Genomic DNA, 19,614 nt, shown 5'->3' with positions numbered 1-19,614 from the left:
TACTTCCTTTTTGCATATGTTTCGCATACTTTCTAAGGGAATTTCACCACGGCCAGACAATCTCAATCGAACGGAATTGACGATGGAACCAGTCGAACCAAATCGAGAATGCAATCGACTGATTGAAATTCGATTGTCGAACGCAATCGAATCCCAATCGAATATTACCGCAATTTTCAGATTCGATTGATATTTGATTGCGTTCGATTGATGTTCGATTGCGTTCGATTGAGATCGTCTGGAGCTGATTGTCTATTTTTTGCTGCCATCTTTGTTTTGACGGTTAGAAAGCAGTATGGCCCGATCAACAATACGCTTTCGAACCGGGCGACGTTTCCCGACAACAACAACAATCGAACCAGTCGAACAACAATCGAACCAATCGAATTTTGACGTTCGATTGAGATTCGATTGAGTTCAACAATCAAATTTCAATCGGTCGATTGCGTTCGATTTGGTTCGACTGGTTCGATAGTCAATTCCGTTCGATTGAGATCGTCTGGTTGGCAAACGATCGATATCATACTCTAGGATGCATCGTCTCTTATTTCCCCCTATTTTCTACTTTCCTATCTACTATCCTGATTTTCTGTCTTTCTCAAGTGTTTCTCAAGTGTTTCTAGCTGTTGTCTAAGTATTTTTCTGAAATTTGCCCGTACCGGTGAAACAGGTCTCCGAACCCGGCTCGAACCACCAAATGCAAGCAACCTTGGTTTACAAACCCAACGCCTAACCGCTTACGCCAACGATTGAAAATTTAATTTTTGGAAGGAAAAATGTTGTTCGAGGAGCCTTGATTAGTTTTGGCATTGAAGGCAAACATAAGGTACGTGCGTTTGGTTTGGGAACGCGAAATACGAACGCAAACTACCCATGTCTAAACTTTTCAATATATCTCCAGAACTAACAGATCTTTTGAAATTCTGTAAAAAGGTCTAAGTTCCTGAATAGTTTTACTATGTTCTATGAAAAAATCATAAGCATCAGTCAAATACTCGTTCATTTATTTAAGATTGAAGACAAAAATTTGCAAAGAAAAATAAACCTTGAGCACAAAAAATGCTTTTTTAAACACTTTTTTCCACTGAAAAACAAATAACTTTTACAGACTTACCTTCCCCAAACATTGAAGAAGCCTCTACTAATTAAAGTAAATGAGATAAGATAAGATAAAACCTTAAAATCAACCAGAATTTACAACCTTTCGTCCAAAGCAAAAGACGTGCTTTTCTCGCCGCCATTTTGTTTTGGAATGAGAATTCTAGAGAATTCCATTCGTTTCCAGCTCCCGGGGTCTTTTTTCATCCAATCAGATCACGCGATTTCACTTTCGCTTTCTCTAGTCCAATAAGACTGCGGTATTTGAGTCATGTGACATCTCTATTGAAAAACCCGCGCGAAATACAGGGGGTCAAAAATAGAAATACAGGGGGTCACACTACTGGCTACAGGAACTGAAAGCAAGCAATTAAGGCCAATATTTTTGGTTTTTCTGAAGGACAGAATGTATAGGAAGCTTTACTGAAAGAGGGATAAGGCTGGGACAATCTATTTAAAAGATATGGACATAAAAAAGGCACTTTTTTGGGTGATAATTAAGATTTTACTTAGAAACTTTCATTCTCTTACCCCCGTCTCGGGCCCCCCTGATATGAGCAAGGGAACCATGATGGCCACCCCTACTGAAAATTTCAGATCAAAACAAACAAGGAATTAATTCCTGTAACTCGAAGAAAATTGGAAAAAGCTGGTTTTTGACTGTTTTTGATCCTAAAGTGCTATTTTTTGGTAAAAGCTATGCAATTTATGTTTGGATTTCTAGAAAGCTTACCCATCCATTGTTAATACATTTTTTATTTGAAAGTAATCTCTTCATGGAATAAAAAGATATAGTCAAATCTTGTATGGTCATTTTTCAAATTTTTTTTGCCAAATTCGATTTTCGCATTTCTCCATTTTACCCTACGCAAACGCACGTTGAGACACGACAGAATATTGTCATTCACAAGTACTTATAGCGTGTAATTTACAGACCTCAATTAAGAAAGCTCCCAACCCTACCGGTGCCCCTACAAGGATCCCTACACGGGATCCTAAGTTGGGGGGGGTTTTCAGGGGTCTTAAATACCGTCATACCGACAAGATTTTGGGTCAAATACCGTAATACCGTCGGTGAAGGAAGCCTAATACCGATACCGATATTATATTTATGTTTTTTTTCTCGAAAATAATGAATTTTCAGTTATCAAATCTATTGTGTAGTAACAAATGAGAAATTGTACAAACAAGTTTTGTACTTTATGAGGCCCCCCAGTCAACCCTCAATTCAGGTATTCACTCACAAATTTTTGCCAATTCACGTATTCACGCGCGAAAAAAAACATTTTTGCTTTTACATCTTTGGTTAAACGATTGTGACCTTATTGGGCTAAATTTAACCTTTTTATGGTCTCTTTTAAACAGATTGGCCTATTCTTATGGGATGGACTGGAGTTTTTACAAGAGACTTCACTAATTGGTTATTTGAAGTAATAGAGATGACGCGTTCTTTAGAAAAAGTAACAAAATTGTTTTATTACAGGTTAACGACCAACCAAATCAAACGAGAGCTTGTAAAAACTCCAGCTTGTCCCATTCTTATACCAAACATTTTCGCCAATAAAGTTTTTTGCTAATTTTGTGAACTTATTCTCGATATCGTCCACTATTTAAGGCCTCTTTTACAGCTATTTGAGCTTTCATAAAGCAATATTTTAGGTCTGCCGTGCCAAAGTTACTTTCTTGTTACGGGAGGCAAATGCAAACATAAGCCTTTCCCCCAATAATTTCTTCTTCGCAGACCCATAAGATGTCTTTTATATTGAGAATTAATTCAAAATCGAGGTTTGGGCCAATCATGGTCTGAGAAGCTGTAGACTTCAACACAGGTTCATAGAGGTGGTGCTGTGGTGCAACTAGAGGACGCGTTTTTTTTCTAAAGTTTAACCCCCCCTATCGGAGGAAAGAAAAAATATATAAAAAAGAACGTGAGCGAAGCGAGCGCGAAAATTTTTCGAGAATTTTCGCTCTCCTTTGTTATTGAAAAACAGCCTTAATACGCTATTGTTAGCCAAGTATACCTTGTTTGGTCATACAATTTTTGATTTTATTTAACACTGACCATTTGTTGGCAAAAATATGGTACGGCGAGCGACGTACCTGCCGTACCCGGTGCGGCGTTCCAAGAGTTTCGCCCAAGAAAAAATTTAAAATTTAGAATGCCTAGATTGCCTGAAAACGCATCATGTGCATCATGATGTGAATTATTTTTTAATCGTTCGATGCTGCACAAGATGCTTTTAGAACTACTGGATGCAGCATGGGATCATCCCCCCCAGGAAGATGGGGGGGGGATCAGATTTTGGTGCCACGGGGGAAGTGAAATTTTCAAGCTTGATGGGGGGAGAAAGGTGAATAGGGGGTATATTCAGTCCTCTACCTAGTGGGGGGAGTAATAGGATAAATACAGACCTTCCTGGTGTGTTTGGGCATTCAGGCTTATGAGCCTGTCTTTCTAGGGATTTTGAGAGTCTTTTTTTTTGCTATAGTAGCTTGCGAATTGAGGCAAGTCTGGATCATCACTTCGCAACCCTTATACAATACGGCTAGGGGGATTTCCCAATTGGGGGGAGCACGAATTTTAAAGACAGGTGGGGGGAAAAGGCCAGATGGGAGATTTTAGCTCTTATTAGGGGGGACCAAAAAGCTGGAGGACGCCATGTGCAGTATTTGCATCACAAAAGTTGTCATTAAAAAAATGCGCCCGCAGAAAAATAACCAAAATTGTTTAGTTATCGTAAAGTTTTGCTTATTTTGAATAACCTGACCATGACAATAACTCAATAGGACATCGTAGATTGTGCGAGCGAAGCGAGCAAGAAAATTTTACTGGTTAAAATAGCGGAAGAGACTTATCTTTTTTGAAAATTTTTCTGCATGAAACTCATGAAGAAACTAAAAGGTAAATAGTTTTATACCGAAATACCGTTTTTTATTGATAAAAATATCGAAATACCGACAAAAAAACAGGCAATTTACCGATACCGGTAGAAAATGAAATACCGTAATCCCGTCGTTTTTTTCTCGTAATACCGATTTACCGGGGGTAAAAAGGCCCAATACCGTCATACCGTAAAAGTGAAAACCCCCCCCTAAGTTAAGTCACAGGGTACGAATGCCCCTAAGAAGGCCTTCGGCCTTATATTGTGACTCTCGAGCTCCAACCCAAACCCTAACTGATAATAACCGAACCCCCGTCTAGGTCCGCGGATTGAAAAATTTCACTTTAATTTATAATAATCACTCACTCTGTTTCTTGCTGAAGAAGAGCATTGCCATCATCATGTTCAGGTTCTAGACCACCAGTGACATCAACAGTCTGTTGTTCGTCATCACTTTCAATAACATCAGCAACAATTATTTCTTCATCTGTTCCACTTTGTTGGCTGTTTGAGGAATCAGTTTCTGGTTCACTTTCACTCTCACCAGCAGTCAGATGTGTTACCAGAAAATGTGCAAACGCACTGTGTGTCTTCTGTGTATATCCAAGCTCTTTTTTATTTTGCATCCAAATTTTAAAGGTAGTTTGATTGAGACTTATAACAGGCATGATTCTAAATACAGAGATGTTATTGCATTTTGTAGTCCATATTGGCAGTTGATAACCATTTGCTAGACACTTTAAATTTCACCCTTAAAAATTATATCTAACTGTATCTCCATCATCACTGAAAAATACACCTACAAACTTTATACACGTATAGTTGAATGATGTCAACAACTAATTCAGTTAATATTAACACTGCTAAAGGATAAATAGATCCCTTTACAATACGAGAATCAGTGAAAAATTTCAAAAGACATTTCTGTTTCGCCATTATTCTCCAAGATCGAAATTTGAGCAAGACTAGTAACCGATCTTTTTTTCTCGCATTGTAAACGGTGAACTCGCGATTGAGTTTTTTAATATTTTGTCGGAAAAAAGTAAACGGGTATATTTTGCTAGAAAATTCAACTGCAGTATAAATTGGAAATCGTTCCTGGTTTCTGGAAAAGTACCCTACTGGAGTGGAACGGGTCAATTTTTAATAAATCAGCTGAATCAAAACATCAAAATGAGCCGTTCCCCTCCAGTAGGGTGCTTTTCCAGGAAACATCTTGATCCGAGCTGGTTTTAAAGCTCTGAAAAAATCTACCGGAACGCCTCCAAATTTCCAGCTGGCTAACTCAAGGAACGGCTCAAAAAAAAAGAAAAAGAAGCTAGAAATCGTCCCGGGAATGGCTCCAGATTTCCAGCTAGTTGGTTAAAGGAACAGCTTCAAAATTCTATAAGCTGTGAAAAAGTTCCGTAAAATCAGCCTGGAACACGTGTGAATTTCCAGCTGGAGAATTGTTAGAGAACTTTCAAAATTTTTCCAGGGAACGGCTATGCATTTCCAGGAGCAAACTTTTTGAAATTTTCCCGGAACGCCTAGGCCATTTCCAGCTGAGGGGGGTCTCCGGAACGGCTTTTCCATCATTTGGCCTCGATGGCTGCTTTCGTGTTAGTTTTTTCAGTCATTTTCTTTTTCGTTCTTTCCCGTACAGTCGGCTGCACGGACTTAAGGTGTCGAACCGGGTTCTGGGCCTACTTTTTAAAAATTTGTGTTTTTTGATACTTGTATTTTGTCGTTTGTCTTGTTCTTGTCTGTTGTTTACCTTTTTTTGTTTCTTTGTATTAGTCGCGCGGCTGAGGTCGAAAAAAGTGGCTAGAAAATGATTTTCGTGATACACCTCTTAGATTCCACTTTTTTCGATGGAAACTCTCGAATTAGTATATGTAGATTCCAAAATCAAAAAGTTTCCACGATATTATCGTGCAAGTAACGAGTAAATGGCGATTTTTTGCGTTTCCAGGCAAAATTGCAAGGCCTGGGAATTCATGATTTTTGGGGGGTCTTCAAATTAAAAAAAGACCTATATCACATGATAGAGCTCTTCAAACTGAGCAAAAAAGTGTATTACACCAAAGTCCCAACTTCTCTAGATCAAAAGTTATGGGCCTATTTGTGGTAAAAAACTGATGGAAAACAGGGAATTTCCCCACAATCTGCATTAATTTATGCAAAATTAAACACCTTTTTGACCACAAATAGGCCCATAACTTTTGATCTAGAGAAGTTGGGACTTTGGTGTAATACACTTTTTTGCTCAGTTTGAAGAGCTCTATCATGTGGTATAGGTCTTTTTTTAATTTGAAGACCTCCTAAAAATCATGAATTTCCAGGCCTTGCAATTTTGCCTGGAAACGCAAAAAATCGCCAATTACTCGTTACTTGCACGATAATATCGTGGAAACTTTTTGATTTTGTAATCTACACATACTAATTCGCGAATTTCCGTTGTTTTTTTTGGAATCTAAAAGATGTATCACGAAATGAAACGTTTTTCGACCTCAGCCGCGCGACTATATTTGTGTGGGAGTTTTTGTTTATTTTTCTATGTTTGTTAGTTTGTTTGGACTGTTCAGGGTTATGGAATCTGGGGGAGGCTGAGTGTTGGACGTCCTTAAAACATGTTTAAAGCCGCTGCGCCTGTCGCAAGTCAGGGACTACAGATTGCATTGGTTGGGTTTTTGAGTGGGTTTTGGTGTTTGTGTTTTTCTGCTTGGCTTTTTAAAGTTTATGTCTATTGGTTTGTTGGTTCTTTTTCGCATAAAATTCTCATTTCTTGACAAGATGTTTGATTGGTTTGATTTATATATTTAGAAAAATTCAAAAAAATGGAGAAAAAAAGGTACAATTATAAAATATTAGTGCCTTCTATGTTTCATCTTTATTTTATTTAGTATTTTCAACACTTTCTCTCACACTTGAGGTCAGATCTCTGATCTTCACCATATATACAAGGAAAATGTACAAATGTACAAATAACTTAGGAAAATGTGTATAAATAGTTTAATTTAAAATGTCAACTTCAAATAACTAATTTTTCTTGGATTCTTCAACTTTGAAAAATTACGGGCTCCTTAGTTCGATCAAGTTGTATAGACTCTTTAGTTAATGATGCCTTATAAACCTTACTCGAAAAAAATTGTGTTCCTTGTGCGTGTTCGAGTTACGGAGACCAGGCGTTTTTCAAAGAGATGACATTCACGCAAAAATCAGTTACTGAGAGACAGAATTAGATAAAAACTAGGAAATATACATGAATACAACTGTAACAAAGCTGGAAATATGAGAACATGTTTTTAAAAGCTCGTCACTCGTCTTTATCAACTTGAGATAAATATATTTGACTCGGGTTCTGACGGAAGCACTTTCATGCGTATTGCATTGCAAATTTTATATTTCGATTCTTAATACTCATGAAAAAACGACTCTTTTAAAAACTTAATGACTAAATTAAATTTAATGACTCATAATTAATCATCACTGTCTGAGGAATCGTCCCTTGCATTGCCACATGCTCCTCCCAGCGTCACAAAACTGGCCGATTTGCCAGCAACTGATTTACCAGCAACTGATTTGCCAGCAGCTTCGTTGGCTGTTTTTTCCTTTTTGCCAGGCGCATGTTTGATGACATCCCCTATCATCCTGTCAAGGTCGACGGGGTATTTTTGCTTCAAAGCATCTGTAAAAATTGGAAAAAAATGATATTGAAAAAAAAATCATTAATGGTGTAAAATAGTTTCCACCCTTAAAGTATGGAGCAGCTTATGTTTTCAATCTTTTCCCATCAAAAATTATACTCACAAATTACAAGGTATTTTTCTCCTTATTAACACATACATTTTAGACACCCCTGTCTCACAGCCCCGGTGAAACTTTCCCCTACAGTGGGGATAAAAATCGACCAGGTTTCAGGTTAAAAAATCCAGCGGGAATGATTTTGATGTGAAATTTCTAAACAATGAATTCCGAATGGGGATAAAATCAAAGTCAATTTCTAAGGGGCTGAAATTCTAGGATATTTTTCCCACCGGGGACTAAATTTTTGCTAAATATTGTCCAGGGTTGGCGAAAAATCATCAATAGTCTAAAGCAGTCTAATGTTTTCCCTTTACTATCCAAAGGGCTTATGATGCGTTCAGTTTATCTACTCATCTTCAAATTATGTCTGGGCGGTAAATTTTCTTAGAATGGTTTAGAAGGACAAATGCTTCTAGGATTGGCTTGAAACAATTGTCCTTTGACATATTAGTCTTTTAGCAGGCTAAAAAGTGCCATAAAAGGTACATTTTATTCAAAGTTTGAAGTTTTAGAGATTTTCAATTTTGTCAAGAATTTTTCGCGAGCATAAACTTTCGCGAATGGCCCTTCCTAGAATTTTTTAAAACATTTACTTTCGAAAAGGGCCAAATTTGCGAAAATCGCAAAAGTTTCTGCTCGGGAAAGTTTGGACGCCTAAAGTAATAAAATTATATACATTTGATATTATTTCATTATTTATTACTGTAGTAATTCTATGGTTGTACAATATAGTCGAAAAAATTCACTTACCAATTATACATTTGCAATGTTTCGTCTCCTTGAAACTTTTCTTCCCCGCCTTCCCAGCCTTTGAAAATTTGGATTGCAGCCCACGGGACATTAGAGCATCGAGCGAAATTAACACTGCTCTTCTCCCAGCCACTAAATGTTTCAGCATTTTACGCTAAAACGAAAATGTACATACTATTTAATATGTCTAATTCCAAGCACATACGAGCAACACCCCGTAATTATTGATACTTCTTCTCTATATAATAATACCTGTTTCCCCGATGACTTTTTTAATTAGAGGTTCTACTTAAGATACAATGGTGTATTCGATTTTAGGCTTTTTTTGTTATAGAAAGTCAATAAAATAAGTTTGACGTACTTTTGCTCTACGTTTCTCTGGACGTTTCAATTCTTCCTCCACTCTCTCAAATTGGTCCATTAAGGAACTCCGTTCAATTTCGTCATCTTCTTCGTCTTGAATTTGATTGGCATCCGTATTTATGTTACTTAAAACATCCAAAATTTGCTTCTGTGTTTCCTGAACTTTCTTTATGTCCATCATCATTGTATATTGGAAACCTAAAAAAATAAAATTTTGTTGCTTTCTGTAATGTGCTTTAATAGTCTTAAGCTCTTCAAAGATTTATTATAGAGTGGATAAACAACACATGAAACGTTGAACAGCAAGTCACTTTATTTTCATTGCTTTACGAAAGCTTATGATTTAAAAAAAAAGATAATCAATTTCTTTAAAGCTATACAAATAGATTTGTCAAATTTTGTCAATTAACTTCTCTTACAAAAACGATAAATATTTCTTACGTTTATTGGACATTTCTTTAAAGTCATTTCCACCACTACTTGGGTATTTATTTGATTTCGGAAGCTTGGGGGATGTGATTGCTGAAAGATAATCGATAGCGCATTATGAAGATTGAACATTTCGAAAAGTATCCAAAGACTAAGAATTTAGGAAGAAGATTTTCTTAAAATCAAAGTAATTACAAAAAGTTTTTCGATCCTCATGACGGTACATTATTAATAAAATAATGGTCACACTGTGCTGTGTGGGCAAGGTGAAAAGTTATCGAAATTCATTGACAAGACAGTTTTTTTCAAATTTTGTTCATTCTTCTGAAGTAATGAAATCTTACATTCTTGACGAGTATGACGAATTGAATTTGCTGACGAATTTAGTCGAATTGAATTTGATGACGAATTCAGTCGAATTGAATTTGTTGACGAATTCAGTGGATTGTCATCTAAGGGATTAAAAGTATTAACTTAACATCCCTGTGTCACAGAACCACGGGGCTTAATTGTGGGAGAAAGTTCCATCGGGGCTGTGAGACACGGTGAAACTTGGATAGACACACAGTATAACTCCCCCTACTTGAATGAGGCTTTTGTTCTCAGTATTGAAATTGATAACGATTAACAAAAATTTAAAAAATCTCCTAACGTTGAACACTCAAAGCCTCTGAAATATGTCATCACCATTCTATAACGTATTGAATACCTTGGAAATTTAATGCCTTTGTTATCGGAATGAAACAATTATTCGGCAAATTCGAGACTGGTGAATAGCTTGATCTAATATAACTTTGTGCGTCTGCTGTAATGAAAAAATAATTAAAAAGTTAGATAAGAATAATTTGGGGCTCAAAGTGCCATAAAAATAAGAACAGCCAAGCGTCAGAAAAATTTTACTGGTTCTTGTGAAAAAAGTGTAATCTTATTCTATTCAAATTTAACAAATCCATACAATATCTAGGCAACAAAGGAGAGAGAAGAGAAAACTTTTGGGCACTATGTACTTCTTTGACTTATTTTGAAGAAGGATTTGGAAGTGCAAACAGAAATTACAGGGGCTCTAGAATTTCATGATTGGTTAAAATAGTAAAAGTAAACTCACACATTCTGACAGCATGTGAAGCTACAGGAGGAGACGGTGAGAGATTTGACGGCTTCGCTTTGGATGCACCAGGGAGACTTGCCGAAAACATTGTCTGGACGTTGAAGTGTGGACTCGGTGCTCTTTCAAGGGCTTTAAATATATTCAAAAAGAATTAAGAGATATGAAAGCTATATTACCATTTGGTACGCAAAAGATGTCATTCATTTCAAAACTGTTCAAAATAGCATAATTTTAAAATCTATTTTTGGTATTTTACTTATGTTGAGTAAGATCATAAGAATGATTGTTGCAACTTACGTTCCGGTTTCTTCTTGACAGGTGTAACCTCTGCTTCTGTTGTGGTATATGAACCTTTTTCTAACTCTTCAAAGTCATCTAGAAATATAGAAAATTAAAACTGATACGAAAGGCTGTAGAAAGTTTGAATTTAAAATTAAGATTTTCCGGATGAAAGTGCAGTATTTAAATGCCCAACTTTCAAAATAATAACACAAACCTTCAAATTGATATAAATATACTAACCACTGTATATCTGAATCTCCAACACAGCATAAGATTTCCAGGACTTATCTAAGGGAATCAGATCAATGGCTGACTGCCTAGCCTTGTTTGATGGCCACCACATTGTCTTGTCCTCTATCCAATGTGTGGGGGCGATTGTCTCTACAACCTTGCTTTTGTCAAAACATTGAAGTAATGCGTATGCCATTCTAAAAAGATAATTATGAATAAATAAATAATTTTTTGTGCATAAATTATATAAATTATTTTAAAATTGAATTGTGTGTAAAATGCAGAACAAAACAAAGGACAAAGACCAGAACAAAGTGGACATGCAAGAAAACTTCCAAAATGTGTCTAGACCCTTAAGAAAGCTCTGTCCGCATGTGGCAAAAAAACAGACACTGAAAAACACAGAAAACTTAAATATGTATATTTTTTGTAAATTTTGAATAAGATAAAAACATTTTTGAACCAGATCAAAACATAATATATGAAATTTTGCATTTCATGTTGAGGGCTTCATCAAAAGATGTGTATTCCACGTGAGTCAGGTCGGCAGGGATTCCATCATTGAGCGAGGTACTAGGGGGAAGGATAAGTCCAGGATGATACGTTGGGTTCCATCCTTCTTTGGGGCGGCACCAAGAGGGGAACAGAAGAAGGAAGGTAGAGTGTGGGAGTCAAAGGGGCCTGCGGTATGTCCCCGCTTCAACTCTTTCAAGATGGCTGTGGACACAGCCTCACTGTTGGAATCGGCCGAAAGGTTGTTGCGTTCAGGTCCTGAAGCAGGGGGCCCTTGAAATCCAATGTGGAATACATAGAAAAACCCAGACACTAAAAAATCCCTTATTTGAAAAGATGAAAAAGATGACAGTGCTTCGTGGTATTGGCAGCAGAGGAAGCTTGCTGGGGGTTAGGAAAGGGTTGGCGGAGGGAAGGGTAGGGTTGGTAGTACTGTGCACGAGGGAAAGGGGGGCGAGGGCCAGGATGGGAAGGCAACCGAGGGGTGTGGTGTGCAAGCTGAGGAGCTAAGCCAAGATTCAAGGCCGACCGACCAGAAAGGGAAGCAGAAGACACAGGGCATCGAGGGGCAAGGTGGTCCTTGCTCTGGCAAAGGTGACATTTGCTAGGCTCCCTTTGACCCTGGAGGTGCATGATGAATAAAGTTGTGTTATTGATATCCCATCTAGCAGTGGGGTTGTTGGCGATAAAAGTTCTGAACGCTTTGTCGTAAGTGTACCACCCATTAAAAAAGTAGTCGTTAGCTAGTTGTGCAATATAAACTTGATAGGCAATCATCTGGTTGACAAGAAAAGGGCGAAAAACCAAGGTGGCTTGAAAAAACCTGGACCACGCCATCAGCCATGAATTTAGATCAATAACCTTTGCTTTTTTGGTTAACAGATTAGATGAGGAGTCACCACGCTGTTGGAGGGAGATATTTCCATCTCCATCAAAGGCAAATGATACTGAATTATTGGCAGGCCTGCCAATATTGCTAGGCAGCAAGAGGTCAAAGTCAATGAACTCGCCATTCTTTATTTGTTTGATGATCTTTGCTGGGATAACAGGCAGTTCGTTTGTACACGGTTGAGGTTGAGGTTGTTGTTGCTGTTGCAAAGCATGTCCAAGTTGTTGTTGGAGGAGTGGCAACGAAAGCAAGACGTTTTCACCCGTACTCGTAGCCGGGTTACCATTATTGTTTATGTTGATTGCTCCCGTGAGGGCGTTAGAGGCGGTCGTGTTGACGGTAACGGGCGTGAAGGTCGTAGTTGTCCTTTGAAATTGTTGGGGAAGAATTAAGTTCTGTAAGTTACCTCATGAAACTCAAACGGATGGAAGCCCAACTCATTGTCTAAAAAACAAAGCCGCGCTTTATCCTTTGCGCAGGATCTGCGTTGCCGCCAAAATTTTGAATTTTAGTGATTTTCAACATGGCGTCGAAAAATTTTTTTCCGACTTGGCTTGCATAACGACCATAAATTCTGAGAGTTCTCCTTTCACGTTTATGCTGTCAGGCTATAACTTTGATTAGAGGGTTCAAAGATTATTTTTGTACCAACATCCAGAAGGAATGTTCCTCAAACTTTTTATTCATCGAGACAAGGTAGACGACACAATAGCATCAAAAACACGACACTGAGTTTCTGTTTTGATTTGTTGTGGTTGAAAAAAGGAGTTCTATCTCTTTTCCTTTGAGGGAATGGGCTGGAATTTTTTACAGATGACAGGTAAAGAGTTTATCTAAAAAATGAATGCTGTTTTTTAGCCATTCCTCATTTGAAAAGCCCATTCCTTTTGTTTTAACATTGACAAAAATCATGCTAAAATGACGTTGTTGTCAGGGCTTTTTGCCTCAATAACCTTCATCAATACTCGACTTTTTTGAGTGAATAAATTTTTTTTTCTGTGGTGATTCTAGGATTTAAGACACATTAAAATGGGTTAATTTTAAAATGGATAAACATCTTGCTTCACTGGGAAGATTATGCAGAATTTGTGGCTTAAAGATCACATTTTCTGGAGGTTATCAGTCTGCGAAATTAGTGAAGATGGAATTGATAATGATGAAGCCAACATCCATCCAAGAAGTTTGTGCAACAAATGCTACATGAAGTTATATAAAATGAAGAAATATAAAACTACAGAACTAATAACCACCTATAACTTTTTACCACACGATGACGATGATGATGATGATGGTGGTGGTGGTGGCTCTTCTTGTTATGTTTGCCAACAGAAAATTCAAATTTCAACCATGAAAGAAAAGATGGAACCATCAACAACAAATTCAGCTCTAAAATTTGGATTCAAGGTAGGTATAAATTTATATATATTTAGTATAAATTCTCTCTTGCTGATATCTTGGTTATATATACCGTAAGATGCTCCTACTAAAATGCCGATCCTCGGGTTTTAAAACCGACATGTTCTCGCAACAAAATAGCTAGATTCAAATTTGTATATCAGTAAGTTTGTTGAACATTTTTTTCTCATCGCCAAAGCTGTTTTGTATGTATTGCTTTTGTGTTGTAATGTTTCTATTCATGCCCAATTTTGAGATGCAATTTGCATATTATGTAAAAATATATAAATTTATAATTTTACGTTTTTTAGGAAATCGGAAAGAATATATTTGGTTGTCAGTCATTTGGACCAGTAAAAAGTCTTGAAATTTTTGATACAGGTGATTACACCGTCACAATTCATGGCAAGCCTGTTAGACGTGAGGTCCTTACGAAACTGAATTTTCCAAATGTTATAACTAGTTTGAACACTGATGAAATTTTTAAGTTACTTCAACAATCAATATATTGTACAGGCAATGAAGACTTTGAAGACCTAGTCTCACGAAAAATGGGTGATTTAGATGACTCTATTCTATTCATGTCAACTGATAAAACTGTTACAAGTCATTTAAAAACTGTGGATGGAAAGACCTTGAGGGATGTCACTGTAATCAGGCATGAAAATTGTGACGTACTGATCAACTCAAGTAAAGGTTTGTTCTTTTGTATATTTTACATGTATTTTTTAATTTTATCATATGCATTATGTAATGCTATAAAGTCCTTGCTAGTCGTATTTTCTAATAATAATACCAAAAGTTTTGAATATTGAGTTGATATTGTACCATACCCTACATAATTTCCAGGGAAAAGATGTGAACCTTGCTCACATTATCGCAATAGTTTATTTGCTATGCGCTCACGAAAAAGAAGATCAAATGAAGAGTTGATTGCACCTCAGACAAACAACAGGTATATTTTGCGCTAAATACACCAAGTATCGTGGTGTGTTTAAAATTCCATTGTTTTATTATTGTCTAACTAGCCGGTACCCGGCGTCGCACGCCGGTTTAGCTGTTTGCTGAACGCATTTAAAGTCCTTTGAGATGTTGGGAAGGTGGCTTAAACACGATGAAATCAAAGTTTGACTCTATCCCTCCCGGGTGACGTATCTTTTAACCATACTTTGAAAAAGATTTTTGTGGCAAAAATGATCAGAAAACAGAAAAAGGGCGTCATTCCCAAATTACACCATACCGGCGACCAGCGACGTCCGAGACGGCTCTGCAATTAGATTTTTTTTCTCGCTTCGCTCGCGTTACATTTGCCGTAGTTCTTGATGTTTAGGAAAACTTTGATGTCAAGATAAGCGGAGTGAAATAATAGACATGGTACGAGATTCGTCGAAAAAAGGTAGCCCGGAGGGGGGGGTACTTAGGCAAGAGAAGGGTATGGGTATTTGCCGGCCTTAAGGGTGCCTTTTTTGAAACATGGCAGTTTGAAAAATCGGAAAATCAAACTTCAGTCCCACTAAGAATCGAAAAAGTAGGAAAATTTCAACTTTTTTCCCCCAGAAAGATAGAAATTTGGTCAAATTAGTTCCAAAAAGTGAATTAAAATTCACACAATTTCCCTTGTTTCTTCTCCTCTTTATTCACAGGGTCCGAGGGGCAGGGCCGAAAGTCAGCTCGCAACCATAGTCTCCCTGGAAGGCAGCTAACGCAGACAAAAAAGCGTGATAGCGCAATTTTATGTTGCTTTTTATAAAATAACTTCGTCATAACTTCGATAACTTTTCAAATTCAATTTCAAATTCAACAATGACTTAGATTTACAGCAAAATAATTATCGACATAGATGTTTAAAGGTCCCTTTTTACGAAGAAAGAACTCTAGTTTTTACCGCCTTTTGAATTTATTTTTAATGTTGCTGTTGTTCTAACAAACTTGTCTTGTGATTCTTATGTTTTATTTTATATTTGTTCTTTTCTTTAACAGATTCTGTTTAAAAGATTTTTGTTTTGAAAAGAATTCGAATGTCTCAAATCAAATAAGGTCGTTAATTACATTCGAAAAGATTAAACAAAAGAAAAGAGAGAAAAAAAAAGAAAAAGTCTAATCTATCAATCAAAACAAAGTCTTTATAAAAACGGCGCGAATCTGATTTAACACATTTGTGGAGCAAGAAGCGAAAGTCATCTTTTAAAAGAACAAAACATTGCTTGCGAAAACGAAAGTGACACACAAAAAACAAACCAACAAAAAACAAACCAACAAAAAACAAAATGACATACAGACTACGGCTATTAATATATAGATAAACCATATTTGAAAAGATTTGTAAGGGAAGCATTTTAATTTTGAAAAAAATATTTAACTGTCTAATACAGGATAAAGTTCCCTCATTATTCTTCAAATAGCTTGGATTTACAGACAAAGACTCCTCGCTTATTTGTGTTGCTTACATTGTTTTATATACATTATAAATTATAGAAATGATTATGACGATGACAGTTACTTAATAGTTCATTTTAGCTTAAATGGAACATATATTTTCATTCTTCTGTTTATCTCCTGTTCTATGGTAAGTGTTATTCTATTTCAATCAGAAGCTCTGTAAGTTTATATTACATATACAGAAATGGAGAGGATTGTTTTTGTTCTTTTAAATTTTACTTTTGCTTTTGGATATCTTTTCAGATTATTCTCATTGTTGATTCTGTTTCATAACCATTCTTAAATTTTTAAAGTTTAATGAGTGTCGATGTAGCAGAAACAGAAATTAAACATTTTTATTGATTATGGGAAACTTGATTTTATGATCTTTCTACGATTTATTTTCATAAAATTATATTAATGAAACTATATTTTTTTTATAATCAGTATTATAATCAGCCAAAATTATATAATATATTGTATTTATATAATAGGTGTAATAATATATTCATTTTGTATGAAAATTGTACAAAGGTTGGCAAATTATTTTTTCTAATTCAATTTCAGATATCTAAGCACTGGGCAATTGATACAAAAGTGTGAAATGATCCAGAAAGAAAAAGCAAATATTTTAAGGAACTACAACCAGATGAAAAATGATGTCCGAAAAAATATTTTTGAAGATGGAGTAAATCTAGACGATACAACTCAGAATATTTGTAAATCTGTGATTGATAAAAACGAAAACCCATTTGATGAAGATACCCCTCAACATTTGTTATGGACTGAACAAAAGAAATTTGCTAAATCAGATCCAAGGGGAATGCGTTGGCACCCACTCATCATCAGATGGAGTTTGAGTATATACCTGAAATCTCCAGGTACTTACAAACACATTCAAGCTGGGCCTTTTATGTATTTACCTTCGAAAAATACTTTACTGAAGTATATTAACTTCACAACACCAGGATGTGGCTTTAACCCCGACATTATTAAGCGGCTAATTAGCAAATTGAAGATGGACACTATACAAGACGAGGCAAAGAAAAATGTTGGCTTGGTGTTCGATGAAATGAAAATTAAAGTAAGCAGATAGGGTTGAAAATGTGACAATTCTGAATGTTTCAGAAAAAGTTTTCTTTCAAAGTTCAAGGGTATGACAAGTAACTTAGAGTAATGGAAGAGTTTTTGAAGAGATTGTCAAATATCATCAACATTTATTTAAATTCATAATATGTATTGACTTTTCCAAATTCTTTTATAGAGTGGATTGGTTTTTGATAAATTTACAGGAAGATGGTATACGTGGATTGTGTTCAGATCTAGAATATGTATTTGGTCATTTTGCCAGTGAAGGATTCACATCAGACCAGATCTTCCATTGTGCTCATGAAGCCATTGGCATACTGGAAAGTATTGGCTTGAAAGTGCGCTCTTTCACAGCTGACGGTGCAAGTCCCAACAGAAAGTACTTTGAGCTTCATAAACTTCCAGATAAAAGTAATTTGTTCCATGGTAATGTTTACTGGGCTTGGAATCCTTGGGCCTATTCAATGAAGAGAAAGATCTTCTTTATATGCGACGTGCCTCACCTCATCAAAACAACACGGAACAATTTGGAAAACTCATTTGCAAGAGAAAGAGCAGAACTCTTCTTGTAAAAGCCTAAATTCCTTATGTATTTCTTTAAATGTGTTTCTTATGAAAATCCATGTCAGCTGACTATCTGCCATCTTTACACTTTAGCAACCATTTTCGTTTAAAATGCATGCTATTTTTGACATTTTTTAAATACAGTTTTCTTTTGGTGGCGTACAGGAGTTAAAAAAAATAAATTTACAATTTTAAAATATGATATTTTCTCTTATTTTCAGTATGATGGAAAGGAAATTGGATGGCATCAATTAATGAAGTTATACGATTGGGATCTTCGCCCTTCGAGATATTCATTCGGCATCAGATTTGGACATAAGCTGAGACACGAACATATGAAGTTGGATCCAAGGAGCAGAATGCGTGTGAATCTTGCTGCACAAGTATGTATAATAAAGGAAGTTTATTGTCTATATACCTAAAAGTTCCCATGACTGTTTGAAAGAAGCAGGTTAATTCAACTATATGTTTTTTTATAAAATTGAAATTGATTTTTCATTTTGTACAGGTCTTAAGTGCTACTGTTGCTGACATGCTGGGGGAACAAAAAAATCTGGTACCGAGTCCCTCTCGAAATTTATTCGCCTCATTGATACGTTTTTTGACTGTCTGAATGTCTGCAAGCTGATCAACAAATCGGGAAAAAAAGCAAAAGATGCCTATAGAGGTTCAAATGACTGGAGATTTGAGGTAAGCTTTAACTAATGGATGCACGTTCTCCTTGTTTAAAAAATTCTTTTGAGGGAAAGATTTCCCTGATGTGATATCTTTGTTTTTAGTTCTATCATATGGCATTTGAATTACCAAATACTCTATTATAGAATATAATTTGAGAGTTTCACAAAAAAGACACAACCTTATGTAATCACTCAAACTGGAAAGTAATTGAATGATAGTTTAAATTTGTTTACCAAAGCAAAAAGTGGGCATGGTTTCTTCAAGACATAAGCAACTGTTTTTTTTTTCTAGCTCTGCTAAAAAGCCTGCTAAATTACATATTTTTTTTTTCTTTTTGTTTAGTGGTTGGAAAACACCTTTCTAAAATTTTTTGATGAATGGGACGAGCAAGTAAATTCAAAAGCTGACTTAAAAGCCGACGAAAAGGCAAAGCTCAAACTATCACAGCAAACATTGGCTGGTTTGCGCATAACAAGTAAGGAATGAAGTTTTTGTTAAAACCTAGTTTGCTTTTTTTTGCTCAAAAGCATTAGTCACTTATTCCATTTAGCCGGGAAAAAGGTTTGCTTACACTATATGTTGAACAAAAGTTGTTTTAAGGAAATTTTTTAGAGTCAACCTAGGGCTCTTGGTATGGTGCAATAAACATAGGAATATGAGAGATGGACAAAGCTTTATTTTTATCTGGCTAAATTTAAAGAGTGTTCAAACTTTGACTATAAATTGAAGATCAACTTTTTTAGCTGATTAAAATGACTGAATTTTTTTCATTTTCTTACAGCAATGTCATTTATCAAATTGGGAAAACTATTGTTTGATGAGGAGAAGGCACAGTTTTTTCTCACTGAAAAGCTCTCGCAGGATCCTGTAGAAGAATATTTTTCCAAACAGAGAGCAAAGAGGGGACCTGACGAAAATCCAAGTCTTGATATGGTCAACAAAAATGTTTTAGGACTGAATGTTGCCGGTGATAATTTGATTAAGGTGTTAAATGGGAATGTACGCAACAAGGAACGAAAGAAAGTGAGCTTGGACGTCAACGACACAACAAGGCTACCAACTAGACCAAAAAAAATAAAATCTACAGTTGAAATATAAAATAACTTTCTCGTTTATAATATTTTTTGTTTATAATC

General features: G+C 36.0%; 1 long non-coding RNA gene across 1 annotated transcript; it reads left to right on the top strand.

Moving 5' to 3' along the window:
• Positions 1 to 18,375: 18,375 nt before the first annotated feature.
• Positions 18,376 to 19,374, top strand: LOC136824710 (uncharacterized). The gene is made up of 3 exons (XR_010849151.1): positions 18,376 to 18,490; positions 18,821 to 18,953; positions 19,260 to 19,374. It is a non-coding gene; the product is annotated as an uncharacterized lncRNA (long non-coding RNA).
• The last annotated feature ends 240 nt before the right edge of the window (positions 19,375 to 19,614 follow it).

The sequence above is a fragment of the Clytia hemisphaerica genome, unplaced genomic scaffold (genome assembly GCF_902728285.1).
Source record: "Clytia hemisphaerica strain Z4C2 unplaced genomic scaffold, Clytia hemisphaerica genome assembly, whole genome shotgun sequence".
In the NCBI taxonomy this organism is placed as follows: Eukaryota; Metazoa; Cnidaria; class Hydrozoa; order Leptothecata; family Clytiidae; genus Clytia; species Clytia hemisphaerica.
The sequence above is the reverse complement of the archived record's forward strand: the minus strand, read 5'-3'. Positions and strand labels throughout refer to the sequence as shown.